The sequence below is a fragment of the Macrobrachium nipponense genome, chromosome 14 (genome assembly GCF_015104395.2).
Source record: "Macrobrachium nipponense isolate FS-2020 chromosome 14, ASM1510439v2, whole genome shotgun sequence".
Taxonomy (NCBI): Eukaryota; Metazoa; Arthropoda; class Malacostraca; order Decapoda; family Palaemonidae; genus Macrobrachium; species Macrobrachium nipponense.
Window position 1 is genome coordinate 54,496,620 of NC_087207.1, and position 16,501 is coordinate 54,513,120.

Consider the following 16,501-nt stretch of genomic DNA (forward strand, 5'->3'; position numbering starts at 1 on the left):
TTTGTAGGTTGACTCTGACGCATTTTTCTTTGTTCACAATTTTTGTTAGTCTTTCAGTGTTCCTTGGTCATGTGGTGACAACAATCTTCATATTCTTAGAAGGAAGAGATAATATTTCTTCAAAGAGCTTTGCAGATTTCTCATTCCACTCATCATACCCGTCACACAAGAATAGACATTTAGAGTCAATCACTGAAGACTTTATATGCTTGAACTGAAACAGAGATACAGTTTTTGGAAGCAAGTTTCGTAGGAAGTCATCAAAGTTGTCATGGCTACGATTTCTAAACTGCATGTAGAGTAATATTTGAAAGGATGAAAGCTCTGGCATATGTCTTGCGTTCTTATGCCATTTCTCAGCAATGGAACAGAGAATCGTGGTCTTTCCTGAACCTGCATCACCAGAGATAATGGCGACTTTGGGGTCGTTTCCCGATGGGTCTTTAACTTCGAGGATTCAATTTTGATCTACAGTGATAGCTCCACTGCCATGAAGACCCCAGTGAAACTCCTTACTTTCCGCCAACTTGGCGCAGACCATGATGGCACATGGATATGTGATACTAAACTGAGCTAGCCAGTTGAAGGGGGATATCTGACAGAGGTTGATGTAAAGAGACAAGAGTTCTTTCCGAGAGAGTTGTTGTATGTATTCAGAGAGCTCCCTCCCAAACGCGTCTATTTCCTCCTGAAAGTTTTGCAAGTCTTCCGGGATTGAGGGATCTATTTCTCACGGATCTTTCCTATCAGCTTTGGAATGGCATCTTGGATCTCCTTTTCGGGTAGAACAATTTCTGCAGCATGACTCGAAAAGACAGATTTGGCTTCGCGAAGAGTTTCCTCGAGCGTTGCTTGAAAGTCAGAGAGTTTGCATACTAAATCTGGGACCGACATCATTTCCACTTCATGGCTAACAACGTTCCTCTCATCTTTTATTTTTTTCACTAGAGCTTTAAGTTCATCACTAGGGTTCTTTACCCCCTTTTGCCAAAGAGCCCGGCATACTTTATTCATCAGCGTGATGTCCAAATCTTCTGGATGCTTGTCGGTCAGGTTTTTGACATCCTGGGCATTGAAAGGAGATTTGGTAAGTTGCACTCTATTGTCGACGAGAATCTCGGAAATTTTCTTGCTTTGTCCATCGAGAAAAGAGAAACGGTATACAGGCAGTCCCCGGGTTATCACGGGGTTCTGTTCTTAAGACGCGTCGTAACCCGAAAATCGTCGTAAGCCGGAACGACGTTGTTGAAAACATGTCCACAGGGAAAATTTCACGAATTTGCAATTTTTCTTAGAGCCGTATCTCTAAAATTATCACTAATTTACTTTTTTCATGTGCAACACTGTGTATTCACAAATTACTGTATATTTTCATTAAAATACAAGAGAGAGAGAGAGAGAGAGAGAGAGAGAGAGAGAGAGAGAGAGAGAGAGATTACATAAAACCATTAAATTCGTTGATCATTGTATGGCATTGTTACTTTCCCAGCTCCGAGTGTCACTGGAGTTATGAGGTAGGGAAATTGATACTGAAAAAGACGAAGGGAAGAATTTTCTTTTGAAATTAGTTATTGTATTATTACTACTTCTATTATTATTATTATTATTATTTGAAAATATAATAAACACGTGCACCTACCATAAAAATTTTCTATCTCAGTAAGAAAGAGGAATTATCCTTACAAGTGAAATGGAAAGGTCATTTTCATCTCTTTAAAATACGACCATTATGAATTTTGTAATTAAAGTTTTATTATTATTATTATTATTATTATTATTATTATTATTATTATTATTATTATTATTATTATTAAATAACTGAAATTATCAATAAACATTTTACATACTAGTACCATAAAAATTCTTTCATCTCAGTAAAAGAGAGAGAGAGAGAGAGAGAGAGAGAGAGAGAGAGAGAGTGTTTATCTCTCTCTGTTCTCTCAAAAAATACTTATAACGCTTCCAGCGAAAGAGAGGGAGGGAGTTACCACTATGACACATTATTATCTTGTGTGGCAAAAAAGAGAGAGAGAGAGAGAGAGAGAGAGAGAGAGAGAGAGTTAACCTTAATTAAAAGTGACATGGATAGATTAGTACGTATTGTATTTCTTTAAAATACTATCACATATGAATTTTGTAATTACAGTTATTATTATTATTTCATGAGCACTTGATTGCAACACAGCAGCTCTTCCCCCTCCTGGCTGTCACAGAACTTGATATATCTGACAGTTTTAGTACCTGGAGTTCGAGAAAAGGTTACTGAAAGAAGACTGGGATTTCCTTCATTCTTCCATAATTTTTTTAATATATAAGCTAAACTCTTACTAATTCACTGTGGCATTTTCTTTAATGAATTGATATTATTGCTGTATAAATTAATATTAATTTTTGAAAATAGTAAATCATTTATTTATCATACAAAAAAACATACATCTTTGTAATAGAGAGAGAGAGAGAGAGAGAGAGAATTATTATTTTTATTATGTGATATCATTTCAACTTATTAAACTTACTAATACAGTATTAATCAAAATTAATATTTGAAAATTAGTAAATCATTTTTTATTATAAAAATGTATTTAGTCATGAAAATAAACATCAAAATACACTAATTAGTGATTATTTTCGTCGGAAAATACAAAGAGAGAGAGAGAGAGAGAGAGAGAGAGAGAGAGAGAGAGAGAGAGAGAGAGAGAGAGAGAGAAAAAAAAAAACTATGATTTTTATATCCAAGTCTAAGTAGAGTATAAATGGATTCTTTAGGTGAAATAATGTTTCAATGATATTTTGCTGTTTTGTATTAAAGGATATGTATACTGTTTGAGAATGCGTTTCTTATCCTTGACTATGGTTACCATACAGTTTAATAGCGTAAGTTAATTTATGCGCCCTCCGCTCAGAAACTAGTTCTGCATATGAGGTATCGTTAAAAAGCATAAAAAACCGTCGTAACCTTGGAATTTGCATTGTAATCTAACCAGAAACTTAGTTTTGTTAATTATGTATACTGGAAACAAGCAATGATTTTTTCATTATTTTTGCGCGTTTTGGGGACTGTTATTAAACTGCGCATCCCAAAGCTAGTGTATTCATTCGCTCGGAACTAGTTCCGCATATGAGGCGTCACTAAAAAAATTAAAAAAATACGACATAAAAAGTGTCGAAAATCATCATAACCTCAAAATTTTTTTTGTAATCTAACCAAAAACTTATTTTTATTAATATACTGTGCTAAACTATAAAGGATTCTTATCATAGTATGCGTTTTTTAAAAACGTCGTTAACTCGGAGCGTCGGAAGCGTCAGCGTCGTAACCTCGGAACAAGCGTCGTAACCCAGGGCAGATTTTTCAATGAATATTCAACAAAAAGCGTCGTAACCTCGGGGACCGCCTGTATTATGAACAGCACCTTCTTTCCCCAGTGTGTCACAGAATAGTAATATCTGAAGTTTCTAAGTGCTTCTGGACAAATACTTGGCCCTGACGATGCCATGTTAGAGATTAACACTAACACGCCATGACAAAAATAGTAATTATAATCTGCACTTGTTCATCTGTATTTTCTCAAGATTCAATGGCACTAGCATTGGAAGATCTTTTTCTTATGAATGATGACCGTCCTGCACAAAACTTTCAAAGATGCTGCTGAGTATGCAGAGTATGTTATTTCACAAGAGGGCGCAAAATATCGAGCAGTAAAACTTTGCCTCAGACACAAACCTGTAAAAATAAGACAAGTAATGTGAGTGGATGTAAAGCATGTAAGGCAGAAGAAATAATTATGTAGGAAGTGAATTAGCTAGGGAAATCTACTAGTAGAGTTATGGTAGATGAAGGCGAAGGAGAGGTAGAGAGAGGGGTAGAAACTGAACACAAAATAGGATGTTTAAAAAGTGAGACCCATAAAACCAACGCCTTCGACACAATAAAAAATGATGAGGCAAGTTGTAATGGTTCAACCTTAACCCCTCAAGTGGGTGGTTACGATGGATCACGACAACCACTAGGATTCGCCCTGGGGTGGCACCGGAAGCTGTAGGCATTCAAAAGCCACCAATTATGAAAAATTAGGGTGTTCTCCAGTAGCCAAGAAGAAGGAGTCTGAAATTAACGAAGAGGTTCAGACCTCATTTGGAAAGGACAGAAAAAGTAGTTAGGAACTCACCTCTGGATGTAAAACATGTGTCGGTTGATACTCCGATTACCCTGTTTAATTTTGTGTGTGATTGGACAGTGAATTTGTGTGTTATAATAATAACCAAGATAAACAACGTGGTGTTTAACTTGCCAAGAATCCAATGAAACGTATCCATGCCAAGCCTCCTGAGGGAATGGATCAATGAAAAGAACTAAATAAAAATAATAGAGAAATCTGCAAGACGTCCAGAAACAGTTAAGTATTCCCCAATATATAACAATAAGTTCCTACGAGAGATTGAAACTCAATAACCAAGTAAAATAGATGGAAGATATTCCCATATAACAAGACTAAAAGAGAAGCAAATACAAACCAAATTACAAAGGAAAAAGACTGAATAATAACAAAGAAAAAAAGGAACACATAACACGGAAACCACAAACAGATAAACATTAGTAACCATGATAACACCAAAAGCGTTGTTAATAATTACCGCAGTGCTACGTGGGAATGTTTTCTCTGTTGTGCAATTGCTATTCAAGTCAGTAATCTTCTTTGCAGAATGTCTTCTTAGTTGGGAAAAACTCTCAATCGCGAGAGTATATATAATGTTTTAAGGGGTCCACAATAACCCTTAGAACAATGTCTTCTTATTTAGACTCTGAATCAATCTATACACTGCGGCTTTTCCTCGTCAGGCAAGGCAAGCTTCCCTGGAATAAGGACATAGCATTTGCGTTCCTCACCAACCAGCAGCATCTTTTAGCACTACATGCGGAATTAGCGGCTACTCTTACAATTTGAAGATGACATCATCGGGGTGCTGAATAGAAAGAATTCTACCTGAGAAGCCTGCCTCAGGAGGAAAAGAAGTGTAGACTGATTTTCAGTCTAAACATGTAATTTTAATTTTCTTGATGTAACTGTCCATAGAAATGATAGAAATTTCACCTTTTCAGTCTTTCGGAAATCAACTAACATTGCCTCTTCTGTTCATTGCTACTTCAATCACCATCAAAATATTAAATTCTCTGTTTTTTCTGGGATGTTCCTAAGGGCTTTACGTGTCTGTAGCCCGCAGTTTATTGACGCTGAGATTAAAACTATTTATGATATTGTATTGAAACTTAAATACCCAAGGACTTTTGTAGATGTGGCATGGAAAAGAGCTAAAAAAACCATTTTATATACCTAATGACAAACTTGAATTTAGTTAGCATAACATTTTAAAATTACCCAATGATGAAAGGTTTTTAGATATTCCTAGAATTTTAAAGCTTTTTAACATAAATGTTGTTTTCAGTAATATTAATGTCAAGAGTTTAGTAATAAAAAATTCTCCTAAAGATCTTCCAGGCTGCATATATGAAATTCCTTGCAAAAAGTGTGATAAAGACTACTACAGACGGACCGGTAAGTCTCTTTCACAACTTCTCAAACAGCACCAGTATTCTGTGAGAACTGGGCAAATATCGAATGCATTATTCGTACATATGAGAGATTTAGATCATCCTATTAACTGCAGTCAAGCAAGAGCCTTTTATTCCCATGTAATGACACAGTTAAAAGGAATATCATTGAATCTTGCTTCATCAAGTCAAATAATGGAAATGTTCTAAATTTAAGTCTTGGTTCATTTAAACTTGATGCCTTCTTAATGAAAAAAGTTGTAGATAAATATAAGCAACAAAATTAATATATTCAGTTTTTATGTTTTGAACTGTAAAGATAATATGTAGTTTCTGTTAGGGTTAAATCTATGTTTTGGTTTGTGACCGTGTGATATCCGATAATCCTGGATTATCTTCTTAACTTTTACCCTTTTGACAATTAACCATCTGGTATTTATGATCTGTTGTTTACCTGATAATTTTCTCTCCAATTGTATTTCATTCGTTCATTGACAATGTCTTAGTAAAGACGAAAGCGCTTGGATTTCTGACCATCATTTTCCTGTGGTATTCGCTATTATATATATATATATATATATATATATATATATATATATATATATATATATATATATGCTTAAAAAATCACAGTAGATGCACGTGACTTCATAAATAAGCGAATACCACGGGAAATGATAGTCAGGAATCCAAGCGCTTTCGTCTTTATTCAGACATCGTCAAGGAGCTACTAAAGTACAATCGGAGAGGAAGGCCTCAGGTACAAACAAGATCAGAATACCAGATGGTTAATTGTCAAAAGGGTAAAAATTAAAAGGGATAATCCAGGATTATCGGATATCACACGGTCACAAACTTAAACAGATTCTGACCCTAACCGAAATTACAAAGTATCTTTACAGTCCAAAACATGTAAAAACTGAATATATTAATTTTGTTGCTTATATTTATCTACAACTTTTTTCATTATGAAAAGCATCAAGTTAAATAAACCAAGACTTAAATTTAGAACATTTCTAATATTTGACTTGATAAAACAAGATTCAATGATATTCCTTTTAACTGTGTCATTACATGGGACTAAGGCTCTTGCTTGACTCCAGTTAATAGGATGGTCTAAATCTCTCATATGTACAAAATAATGCATTCGATATTTGCCCAGTTCTCACAGAATATTGATGTTGCTTAAGACGCTGTGAAAGAGATTTGCCAGTCTGTCCGTAATAGATTTTATCACACTTTTTGCAAGGAATTTCATATATGCAGCCTGGAAGATCTTTAGGAGAATTTTTTATTACTAAACTCTTGACATTAATATTTACTGAAAACAACATTTATGTTAAAAAGCTTTAAAATTCTAGGAATATCTAAAAACCTTTCATCATAAGGTAATTTTAGAATGTTATGCTTACTAAATTCAAGTTTGTCATTAGTGAATAAAATGTTTTTCTAGCTCTTTTCCATGCCACATCTACAAAAGTCCTTGGGTATTTAAGTTTCAATGCAATATCATAAATATTGTTTTAATTTCAGCGTCAATAAACTGCGGGCTACAGACACGTAAAGCCCTTAGGAACATCCCAGAAAAAAACAGAGAAATTTAACATTTGATGTTGATTGGAGTAGTAATGAACAAAAGAGGCAATATTAGTTGATTTCCGAAAGACTGAAAAGGTGAAATTTCTATCATTTCTATGGACAGTTACATCAAGAAAATTCAAATTACAATTTCTTTCTTCCTCTACAGTAAATTTTATAGAAGGACTAAATTATTGAGATTATTAAGGAATTCCTGGAGGTTTTCGTGAACTGGCCAAATACAGAAGATATCATCCACGTATCTAAACCAAATAACTTTTTGGGGCAAAATTCTTGGTAAGAGTTTTGTCTCAAAAAATTCCATGTAAATATTGCTAAGGACAGGAGATAAGGGATTACCCATGGCCATGCCAAACTTTTGTACAAAAAAATTCCCCATTGAAACAAAATTTATATCTTTGATACATAACCTTATGAGACTAATGAGAATTTTCTACACTTAAGGGAATGTCATGACGCTCTAATTCCTCTTCCAAATATTCAAGTAAGTCATCTACAGGCACTTTTGTAAATAAAGAGACAACATCAAAACTAACCATATTAAAATCATAATTCAAATTTAAACTATTCAATTTGTTTATAAAATCAACATTGTTTTTAACATTCGTGTTAGAAATATTTCCTACCAAAGGAGTAAGAATTTTTACAAGCCATTTAGATAAATTATACGAAACTGAGCCCACTGAACTAATGATTGGTCTGATAGGGTTATTGATTTTATGTGTCTTGACTAAACCATACATGTAAGGTAGGAGGCGCATTGCGGTGTAAACTGTTTAATTAAATGGTCCAAGCCCTTCAAAATGGATTTAATTTGTTTATTAAAATGGGAGTTAACTGTCTGTGTAGGGTCAGACCTCAGTTTCGTATAAGTATCAGTGTCATTTAGCAATGTCATTATTTTCACTTATATAGTCACTTTTATTCATAATTACCACTGCATTAGATTTATCTGCTTTTGTCACCTTCACTGTTTCGTCTTCTTTAATTTTCTTAAAAGCCTGGAGAAATCTCACGGGTACATTAGGGGGAGAAGGTTTACTCATAGCACCATACACAATACCTTTACAAACATTGATATCATCAGGGCATAGGTTTTGATTCAATTTTTCTAAATAACAAAAGGATTTTGAGATGTCGACACAGTCCAGGTTACCATTAAATACACCAAAGCTTAACCCATATCCCAAAGCCGCTGTCGTAGCACTATCCACTGGTTTGTCAGATAAATTAATCATGGTAGGAAATATTTCTAACACGAATGTTAAAAACAATGTTGATTTTATAAACAAATTGAATAGTTTTAAATTTGAATTATGATTTTAATATGGTTTAGTTTTGATGTTGTCTCTTTATTTACAAAAGTGCCTGTAGATGACTTACTTGAATATTTGGAAGAGGAATTAGAGCGTCATGACATTCCCTTAAGTGTAGAAAATCTCATTAGTCTCATAAGGTTATGTATCAAAGATAGTAAATTTTGTTTCAATGGGGAATTTTTTTTTTTTGTACAAAAGTTTGGCATGGCCATGGGTAATCCCTATCTCCTGTCCTTAGCAATATTTACATGGAATTTTTTTTTGGAGACAAAACTCGTTACCATAGAAATTGTCTTTTGCCCCAAAAAGTTATTGGTTTAGATACGTGGATGATATCTTCTGTATTTTGGCAGTATTCAACGGAAAACCTCCAGGAAATTCCTTAATAATCTCAATAATTAGTCCCTTCTATAAAATTTACTGTAGAGGAAGAAAGAAATTGTAATTTGAATTTTCTTGATGTAACTGTCCATAGAAATGATAGAAATTTCACCTTTTCAGTCTTTCGAAAATCAACTAATATTGCCTCTTTTGTTTCATTACTACTCCAATCACCATCAAAATGTTAAATTCTCTGTTTTTTCTGGGATGTTCCTAAGGGCTTTACGTGTCTGTAGCCCGTAGTTTATTGACGCTGAAAATTAAAACTATTATGATATTGCATTGAAACTTAAATACCCAAGGACTTTTGTAGATGTGGCATGGAAAAGAGCTAGAAAAACATTTTATTCAACTAATGACAAACTTGAATTTAGTAAGCATAACATTCTAAAATTACCTTATGATGAAAGGTTTTTAGATATTCCTAGAATTTTAAAGCTTTTTAACATAAATGTTGTTTTCAGTAATATTAATGTCAAGAGTTTAGTAATAAAAAATTCTCCTAAAGATCTTCCAGGCTTCATATATGAAATTCCTTGCAAAAAGTGTGATAAAATCTATTACGGACAGACTGGCAAATCTCTTTTCACAGCGTCTTAAGCAACATCAATATTCTGTGAGAACTGGCAAATATCGAATGCATTATTTGTACATATGAGAGAGTTTAGACCATCCTATTAACTGGAGTCAAGCAAGAGCCTTAGTCCCATGTAATGACACAGTTAAAAGGAATATCATTGAATCTTGTTTTATCAAGTCAAATAATAGAAATGTTCTAAATTTAAGTCTTGGTTTATTTAAACTTGATGCTTTCATAATGAAAAAAGTTGTAGATAAATATAAGCAAAAAAAATTAATATATTCAGTTTTTACATGTTTTGGACTGTAAAGATACTTTGTAATTTCGGTTAGGGTCAGAATCTGTTTAAGTTTGTGACCGTGTGATATCCGATAATCCTGGATTATCCCTTTTAATTTTTACCCTTTTGATAATTAACCATCTGGTATTCCTGATCTTGTTTGTACCTGAGGCCTTCCTCTCCGATTGTACTTTAGTAGCTCCTTGACGATGTCTGAATAAAGACGAAAGCGCTTGGATTCCTGAATATCATTTCCCGTGGTATTCGCTTATATATATATATATATATATATTATATATATATATATATATATATATATATACTATTATATATATATATATATATATATATATATATATATATATATATATATATATATATATATATACATATATATATATATATATATATATATATATATATATATATATATACCATATATATATATATATATATATATATATATATATATATATATATATATATATATATATATATATATATTTGTGTGTGCATCACTCTCAGAGCAAGAAAATAAATCACCCCATGCAGTGTCCGAGTTCTACTCTCTCTCTCTCTCCCTGCAGTTGTATGGATGGAATCTAAGGCTCATATCCGGCTGACTATTAACACGAAACAGAAAAAAATTAGCCCGTGTGTGTGAGTGTGAGTGCGCGTGCGTGAAGTTCATTTAAAAGAAAATGGTCCTTGTCTTTCATAGAAAATGGCATCATCTTTAAAGAACGCCTTTTAAAACACAAACTGCAACAAGCTGAGAAATGGGACCACACCAGCGTTGCAGACCAAAACCTGATGTCGAATTTAATGAAAAATTAAACACCTGGCGTTCCTAGAAAGTTAAACCGCATGTAGAATACCGTTAGACTACTGTTAATTCTCTGTGGGTAGACCTTCCAGACGTGAAAGGAAAACTCAAAAACACTTTTCTCACACATTCACAATTGGTAGTATGTGGAAGAGCATTGGTAGAGTCCTGAGAGAAGGATTAAATGGGGATTTTCTGAAATGTACTCACTCCTAAATGTATTCACTCTAGCAGATTATTATATCATCTCTTTGCTGTCATACGTGTCTGGTTTTGATTCTGAGATATAATGCTCATTTTTAAGTTAATGAATTATGAATATAATAACACCACATCATTCAGTCTGTAACTCATATATATATATATATATATATATATATATATATATATATATATATATATATATATATATATATTTGTGTGTGTGCGTGTGATGGTGTGTTACGAGATAAGGATCTCGTATTTTATTTGGTATGCGTGAAACCAAAGCGGTAGGCAAACTGATACACACAATCTCTCTCCCTCTCTCTCTCTCTCTCTCTTAGCTTAGACCGCTGGCACAGCCTTCCTCTCTCTCTCTCTCCATTCTAACAGGTCATCAAATGAGAGTCTTGCATTACAAAAATACAATATTTATTTAACAATGGAAAGATAATAACTCAAGTCTCACAGACAAACTAACTTAGTTAAACCCCCAAATATGTAAATGCCTTAATCAGTAATTGGTCACACCAATCTCTCCACCTGGGACCCTCTGTCACCCCTAGGACTCTCGGTCCCCTTGCCAGAACACTTTGTTCCCTTGCCAGAACACTTAGTTCCCTTGCCAGAATCGTCTGTTACAAAGACAGGAGAACACACAATTAAGTATACGCACTTGTAAAGACAAAGTCAATAGCTTAAATGAAATATGACATCTATACAAGGTAATAAACAAGCCATCCCTTTGGCTAAAGTAATATAACACTTACCCATCTCCAGTCCAGAAATTACACATAGATAATCAAAAACTTTCACAGATCTATTCCCAGCATTCTGCCTTTCTCTAACGGACCTCTCTGAAAGTCTACCCCATAGCTTGGCTAAAGATGCCATTATCAACGGAAGAAGCACACACGTACATATGAATGCACACTTCGTCAACACCCCATGTAACTGGTCGCAGCCACTTTTCTAAAGGCACTTGAACGAGATCTCATGATCTCACACATAGCTACAGAACGAACGTTGACCCGCTTAACTATGCATTTTCATATCACGCCATCCTAGAATGATTTATCAGCTTTCTCAGGTCGTTGCTTCGGCTCTGTTCTCCGCAAAGTCACAGCACATCATATTGGCATATCAAACATATTAATTATAACCCCTTTTATCTCACATATATATATTCATAGTATATATATATATATATATATATAGCAGGTCAGTGAATACACATATAAAACCTCCAGGGGATGTCCATGATACAACGATTAAAACTGATAAATTTATTCCAAGAAATGTTTCGCACATGAAATTCTCTGTGCATCATCAGTCTGTGAAAGATAAAGACACATTTATAAATAAAAAACAATAAAAGTGTAAAAAACAGGAATTCACATATATTAAAAATAGTCTTAAAATTACATAAAAGAAACAAGTAAAAAAAATGAAAAGACATGTTAAAAGAGACTGCTTAAACACCACCGTTCATTGTGAGGAGAGATGGAATGAACTAAGACAAGTTAAAAGTAACGACTTCAACTATGCCAGGTACAGAGTTGCTGAGGACGTGTTACTGTTTTGTTTATAAATGTGTCTTTATCTTTCACCAGACTGATGATGCACAGAGAATTTCATGTGCGAAAACGTTTCTTGGAATAAATTTATCAGTTTTAATCATTGTATCATGGACATCCCCTGGAGGTTTTATATATATATATATATATATATATATATATAATATATAGATATATATATATATATATGATATATATATATATATATATATTATATATATCATATATATAGATATAATATATTATATTTATTTATTATACCTACGAAGAGCATTTGGAGAAAACATATAAAAGAACTGCCTGTTAATGGAAGCTAACAACACGAGACTTTCCGATTCTCACCGTATTTTCAACTGAAACGCAAAAGTGATTGTGTCCAAATTTTAATTATCATTTCTCGTCATTATTTTCTCGACTTTTACCAGTTCCTTAATATAATTTTCTACTATGCTCAGTTAAATAATAATTTATTTTTTATTTGACGGAGTGATAATACGTTGTGGGGATAAAAACAATTTTCTCTCTCTCTGAACTAAGAATAATTATTGAAGGATACATTACCTGTGGAAAGCAACGTTCCTGAATTATTTATTCCAAACAAATACAGTTCTTGTACTTCACAATTATCATTGTAACAGCTGGAGTAAATATACCAAATTTTGAGCAGTATGAAAAGCAATGAAGCAAATCGTGAAAAAAAAAAATTAAGGATATTCAAAGCAAAATCGGGGGAAAAAAAGACGAATCTTTATTGATCTTGTCATGTATAAATATCTTTAATGATGATATTCTTATGACTCATGTATTTACTATACTGCATATGTATACAGTATTGATTTGTTAATTGTACTGACTTTAACATTCGGAGGCTACCATACATTTTAGGACAATTAACTCGGACTAGCCTATACATAACAATTCAAACCATAGGCTAATATAAAGGTACCTCATAGGCCTAGGCTACTATACTTCTTGGCCTATTCTTAGTTGGAACAGGTACTTGACGTCGGAGACGGTTGAATCTTCATTGTTGTAATAAGGGATGAGGGAAAGGCTGGCTCCCGGGTTTTTTTAATATTTCTTCTTAACAGTAGGTGGGTACATTGTAAAAGCAGCTTATTCCTAGCTGTACTCCTTCAATACCAGTTCAACACCGATTCTTATACTGGTTCTTACACTGGACCCCTATAATGGTTCCCTGTAATACAAACAGTTCATTTAGGACGGCAATCTCGTGCCAAAGAGCATGCAGTAGTTAGGCCTTTAGGCTATGCTACTCATGCCTAACATCGCAGTTAGCCTGACTTTATATGTTTGTTTGTTTGTTATATGCATAACATTGGTGGAATTTACTCTAGAACTGACATTTTTATAAACATATGGAAGACTAATTCACATCTTAGCCTACAGTTGATGGTACAATTGCAACAACATGCAAACTCAACATGGTGCAACTTTTGTAACAGTACCAATTACAATTCTTGGCAATTGGCAGTTATATCAAAGTACAAGTATAAAGAAACACAACCAAATGTTATGGCAACATATACATTATAAACTACGACAAGTGCATACCTTTTACAAGGGAGAAATAGTCATTTCAAATGAATATAAGGGGAGATACATTCGTTTCCCCTCAGCGTTGCCGTACTCGTCTCGAACAGAGCAATTTGGGCTTATGCAACTGCGCACTTGGTTACAGTTACGTACTTACGTACGTACACTCAATCATAGACAATCTCAACTTCGAGTGGCTAACTTAACATCTTGATAAGATGAAAACCAATTCGGTTTTCCAGTCCACCAATTTCCATGAGTACTGTCATAAATGCTAAATGAATGATTTCCATCATTACGCTATCATTCACGGTAACGTAAAGTTTCACAATCATTTTAAATCCTTTGCTCGTAAATTCTCTCTCTCTCTCTCTCCCCGTTTCCACGAACATTTCCGGTTGTTCGTCACGTTCCAGGACCGTTAACATTAACGTCACGTTTACGTGAAGGACAAAAGGAACGAATTGCGAAACAATGGGGCCATCCGGGGGATCGATCGCGCGCGAACGGAATCTTTGATTTACTGTAACGATGAATAGCATGCTTCAGCAAGAAATAAGGACTTGTGCCCTTCTATCGTTGTCTGATTATTATTATTATTATTATTATTATTATTATTATTATTATTATTATTATTATTATTAAGTCTTTGCTTTCCTCTTACAAATCCATTAGGAGACTGTCCACTTGCTTCTAATATTATTATTATTATTATTATTATTATTATTATTATTATTATTATTATTATTATTATTATTATATGCAAAGATGGTAATAATTACTGGAACTAAAAGATAAAGAGATGAATATAATATTACAATAGAATTGATATTGTCGTTGATATTACCTTAATCACTGATAATTTTGTTTATTTATTATTATTATTTTTTTTTATTTTTTTTTTTTTTGCTCTATCACAGTCCTCCAATCGACTGGGTGGTATTTATAGTGTGGGGTTCCGGGTTGCATCCTGCCTCCTTAGGAGTCCATCACTTTTCTTACTATGTGCGCCGTTTCTAGGATCACACTCTTCTGCATGAGTCCTGGAGCTACTTCAGCCTCTAGTTTTTCTAGATTCCTTTTCAGGGATCTATGGATCGTGCCTAGTGTTCCTATGATTATGGGTACAATTTCCACTGGCATATCCCATATCCTTCTTATTTCTATTTTCAGATCTTGATACTTATCCACTTTTTCCCTCTCTTTCTCTTCAACTCTGGTGTCCCATGGTATTGCGACATCAGTGAGTGATACTTTCTTCTTGATTTTGTCAATCAACGTCACGTCTGGTCTATTTGCACGTATCACCCTATCTGTTCTGATACCATAGCCCCAGAGGATCTTTGCCTGATCGTTTTCTATCACTCCTTCAGGTTGGTGCTCGTGCCACTTATTACGGCAAGGTAGCTGATGTTTCTTGCACAGGCTCCAGTGGAGGGCTTTTGCCACTGAATCATGCCTCTTTTTGTACTGGTTCTGTGCAAGTGCCGGGCATTCGCTTGCTATGTGGTTTATGGTTTCATTTTTCGTATTGCACTTCCTACATATGGGAGAGATGTTATTTCCATCTATCGTTCTTTGAACATATCTGTTTCTTAGGGACTGATCTTGTGCCGCTGTTATCATTCCTTCAGTTTCCTTCTTTAGCTCTCCCCTCTGTAGCCATTGCCACGTGTCATCGCTGGCTAGTTCTTTAGTCAGTCTCATGTATTGTCCGTGCATTGGTTTGTTGTGCCAGTCCTCTGTTCTGTCTGTCATTCTCCTGTCTCTGTATATTTCTGGGTCTTCGTCTACTTTTATTAGTCCTTCTTCCCATGAACTGTTTAGCCACTCGTCTTCACTGGTTTTCAGAAATTGCCCCAGTACTCTGTTCTCGATGTTGACGCAGTCCTCTATACTTAGTAGTCCTCTCCCTCCTTCCTTTCGTGTTATGTATAGTCTGTCCGTATTTGCTCTTGGGTGTAGTGCTTTGTGTATTGTCATATGTTTCCTGGTTTTCTGATCTATGCTGCGGAGTTCTGCCTTCGTCCATTCCACTAATCCTGCGCTGTATCTGATTACTGGCACTGCCCATGTGTTTATGGCTTTTATCATATTTCCGGCGTTGAGTTTTGACTTGAGTATCGCCTTGAGTCTCTGCATATATTCTTTCCTGATCGTGTCCTTCGTCTCTTGGTGTTTTATATCCCCTCCTTCCATTATTCCCAGGTATTTGTATCCAGTTTCATCTATGTGTTTGATGTTGCTCCCATCTGGTAGCTTTATCCCTTCAGTTCTTGTTACTTTGCCTTTTGTATGTTGACATAAGGCGTATTTTTCTGTTCCAAACTCCATCCTGATGTCCCCCAGATACAATCCTTACAGTCTGGATTAGGGTATCTATTTCCTTGATGCTCTTACCATACAGCTTGATGTCGTCCATGAACATCAGATGGTTGATTCTGTTGCCTCTTTTCTTGAGTTGGTACCCGGCATCCATCTTCTGTAGTACTTTTGTCATGGGAATCATGGATACTATTATTATTATTATTATCATTATTATTATCATTATTCAGAGAGCACAGCAATTACCAAAAATAAAAGATAAGTGATAACACAAGACCACACGCATGATAAAGGTTCGGCAATTT